Source organism: Apium graveolens, chromosome 8 (genome assembly GCF_009905375.1).
Source record: "Apium graveolens cultivar Ventura chromosome 8, ASM990537v1, whole genome shotgun sequence".
NCBI lineage: Eukaryota > Viridiplantae > Streptophyta > Magnoliopsida > Apiales > Apiaceae > Apium > Apium graveolens.
In genome coordinates this window covers 157568315-157572869 of record NC_133654.1, presented here as the reverse complement: position 1 = coordinate 157572869, position 4555 = coordinate 157568315, and positions in this window count along the sequence as shown.

The window sequence follows — 4555 nt, the reverse complement described above, 5'->3', positions numbered from 1 at the left end:
GCACCACCGATTCTTCTAGTGTGGGGGTGTGAGGCCCAGGTTTGCTACTTTGGAGGCTGAGGCGGAGTATACGAGGCTGCTTTCGAAGCCCATAGCCAAGGAGCGAGGTTTTCTGCAATCGGGAAGGGATGGTAAGTTGCTTGTGATGATTGTGGAAATGGTTTGGATTTCTTTTTGTGAGGCACCAGTTGTTGTACCCATGAGTGTGGTTCGTGAGTTTTACGGGAACACGAAGGCGGAGAAGAACGGGTATTCTGTGGTTAGGAGATTGATGGTGGATTATATCGTAGATGCGATTCAGAGGGTGATTAACCAGCCTGAGAGGCAGGAGGGTCAGGATGATTGGGTGCCGAAGACGGGGGAAGATTTTGATTTGGACATGATTGGTGCTACTCTCTGCATTCCTGAAACTCATTGGAAGTTTAAGAAGGGGTCGAACAAGTGTGCTAGTTTCCCTGCGTCATGTATGAATAGGTATGCCCATGCTCAGAACTCTTTTATTTATGCTAACATTATGCCTTCATCACATGTGCATGATGTTACGGTGGATCGGGCGAAGCTGTTGTGGGGTATTCTGCAGGGTGATTATGTGGACTTGGGGTCCATTATTTTTCAGGGGATTTTTACGTTTCTGCGAGGGAGAACTACAGGCTCTATTCCCTATGCGTCCACTGTGACGAAGCTGTGTGTGGCTGTTGGAGTTCATTGGCCAGCACACGAGCAGCTGCAGATGCCTAGTGCTCCGATTGATAGTTCGACTATAGCAGTGATGCAGGAGTGGTACGGTGGGAATCCAGATGAGAAGGGGCTCGGTTATTCTTTTAATCACTTGTCGGGTGGAAGTCTAGCGGATCAGACATATGCTTGTGGTTCTGCTCAGGCTAGTAGGGTAGCTTGGAGAGCTCAGAGGGGTGAAGCCGGTCCTTCACAGCAATAGCAACAACAACAACAACAGTAGGATATTGAGGGCGGTGCTGGTTTGAGTTCAGCGCAGTATAGGCACTTGATGAGGAGGATGGATGCGATGCATGACATCCATAGTCGATTTGCAGAGGACCTTACCCAGGCATTGGGTATAGCATTCAGAGCCACAGGAATTGACATCCAGTGGCCAGTGTTCGGTGAGGATTCTATGTACCCACCACCTGACACACCACCCGTTGAGGGTGATGACCCTGATTCCGAGTAGCTATGTCTGATTCCTTACTATTACCTTCACTGAGGACAGTGAATATTTTAAGTTTGGGAGTGGTAGTTAAGGAATATATGTTATGTGTGAGTCTCATTTAGTTTGCATATTCATGATAGTTTAGTTCATATAGTTGCATATTTGCCATTTAGTAGTTTTTTATATTGCATGTTAGTATGTTGCATATAGTTGCATGTGCATTATATCATGATCCCTTAAGTTTACTTTACGGATTGATTTGTGATATTGATGCTAGTGTAGTGATGTCGTATAGAGGGATGTTGAGTCTTAACGAGTTGATTTTCATGCTAGGAACAATAAAAATTTCACTAAGTCTTATAGGTTTCTTGAGTGCTAGATCATGATCATGGTTTTTTTGTTTGTCGAGGTTTAAATGCTTGTTTATAGTTAGAATGTATGATATTCTCTTAATGATAAAATAACTTGGATATTTAAAAAAATTGGAGAAAAGCATTGGATTTCATTGCTAGTTATTGTGGCTAGCTATCAAATGGCTAGTAGCCGGCTCATATTTATATGAGTAGTCTAGGGTTGAGCGAGATGGAGCGAAACACACTCGTTCAAAAATTATAAAAAAAAGAGAGAAAAAAATGGAAAAAAAAGAAAAAAAAAACTATGTGTTATGCATAATTGATCACGAGTGGGCTCTTTAATACTCGAGTTATTATGTTCTTTGGGGACTTTGTGCCTAGTGACCTAAGGTATTTATAGTCTGGGATCCACTAACCTAACGCTCGTTACATGGGTATTATTGCATAAGTCTTTTGTGGACCTCACCCATTGCACGGTCAAATAAGCAAATTTGTGTTGTTATGTGTTATAAATAAAAGCATGAATCCGTGTATAACTCCGATAAAAGAATTGAAGTGTTGTCAGTCATTTTGAGTTTAGCGTTTATTCTATTTATTACCTTGTGATTGCCTTGATGAGTAGTGAGTCATGATTATTGATCTAGTTACGATAGTATATTTATTAAGCACTTGCACACACACACGTTTTTGACTTGTGAGTTGATTTGTGTGATTTGATTGATCTTTGTGGCATTTGTTGAGATGTTGCTCGTTGATTGGTTTAGTTATTCTGAGGGGATCATTGCATTCATATTAGTTACATTCATTCATTTTTATTTCTTATTCTTTGAGTCTGTTTATGCTTGAGGACAAGCATCGGTTCAAGTTCAGGGTGTGTTAAGTGGCATTTATGTCCACTTAAGAACGCTCTATAAAGGCTTAAATTGATGTTTTGAACTCAAGTTATTTGTGTAATTGATGCATTTTTTGTAGTATTTTTGTATTTCAAGCATAGTTGAAGGAATCAGGAGATTTAGCATTGCTATGGTACTAAATTGGTGTTAGGAATTTGTCTAGGATGAAAGCTCATGGAATGCCATCTAAAACCAGCCAGAAAAACAAGCAGAAGAAGAAATTCCAGTAGGTCAGCGCGCCTGCGCTATGATAGCGTGTGGCCGCGCCAGAGAAAAAGGAAGACAGAGCACCCGCGCTGAAACAGCGCACGGCCGCGCTAGGCCGAGATTTTAGAATTCTGTTTTTACTTGGATTTTGAGAGTTTGAAGCCCAGCTTGATTCTACAACCTATATAAAGCCTAGAAAAGATGTTTTAATAAGAAGCACGTATTGGAGACTAAGAAGAGACAACGAGAAGACCTAGGAGCACAAATTCAACCAAGGCGAAGAGGATCTAGTTTATTCTTATTATTCTTTGTTTTAAGTTGTAATCTTGGATGCTAGTTTTCTTGTTTGTTGAACCTATTATTCTTTATAAAGACTTAGTTTATTATACCATGCTTTCATCGGAACCGGCGTTGATGATGAGTTCGGTTATGGGCTAATCGTTATTGTGGGGTTCTAACGGATTTACTTATGGATTTCTTTAGTTAATTTGTTTCGATACCTTAGTGTGTGGTGATTGTATGATATCCTAGTATTGGTTGTGCTTATTCGTCTTATAAGCGTCGCGAACTTATAAGATAGCGTGTTAATCTCTATTGAAGTGAAAGTGAATTTTGGGATTTAGAACTTGCCATGCTAGCATAGGTTCATGTATTTGATATGCATGATTCATAGTAATTTTAACCATCTTACCTGCCCTATGTAATCACGATTGATAACTTACACATTAAACCGTTATGTTGTCAAATTCTATAGACATATAGGGTCTCAACGTAATTGGTGTCTATTCAGCTTCTATCTCTTTTGTGGATGACCGGTAGTAGGGTATTCATACAACGAAAGTTAGCATTTACTAATTTTGTGTTATCTAGATTAGTGTCATCGCCATTGCATGCTAAGGTTAAGAACAAAAAGGCTACTAAATGAAGTATTTAATGAAGTTGGGATCCCATGTTTGTGTCATATAAGTTAACCAACCTTAATTCTCTCAGTTAATGTTAGCTAGTATAATCTCATAGTTATAAATAATCTCAACTTGTTATCATCTTAGCATTGAATAATAACCATACCATTGTTGCATAAGTTCATAAATTAAAGTTAACCTAAAAGAGTCTATGTGCGAACAAACTAGAAAGAATTCTATATTACTTGCGAACGCGTATACTTCCGGGTAAATTAGCGCGTGTTTTCGCCCTAACACCAGCCCCCTCAGCAAAATCAACTTTCCATTCCAATGTTTCAACGAAGACTGCTGGAAAATAGGCCTATAAGAGGAACAGTATCCACACTCGGTAGCCCAGAACCTCAACTCATATAACAGGGCTTGGCTGGACTTGACCAAGCTAAAAATGTAGTGCCAAAGCCTAAAGGCCGGTTGAACCTTGAACTGATTGCAACAGGAAATGAACCAACTCATCCACTTTATGTCGTTAGGAGTTATCTGCATCGGAGAGAGCTGGTACTCATACTTACACAGGTGCTTCTGAAAAAGATGCCAGTGTGGATTCCACCCGGATCGTAGATGCTCCAGCCAGACCGGAACAAACCCATCTGTCGGTCTATGATAGATCCTCTCTCCAGGCTCAGGCCATCTCCACTCAATCCGGGGATCCAACTGGAAGGCAGCCCGGATTGAGGGATCTTGGGTCTTGTGGTCCAAAGCAGCATATTCTTCTTTTAGCTGGTACGGCTCCTTAGCAACTATACTTACAGCGAACCTCCTATCGAACTCAACTTGGTCATAAGGCCCCAGACCAAAATTCGGCTGCCTCGCATATCCGGACCTGATACTCCTATAGTACCAACTATTCTCTATCTCCTCACTCTTATTGATAAAATAGTTCGGCACATCAACCCACAATCCCTCCGGAGTGTAGGGCACTTTCCTAGGAGATATCTTTCATATCGTCAACTTTGTAATAGTGTTGGCATCCGA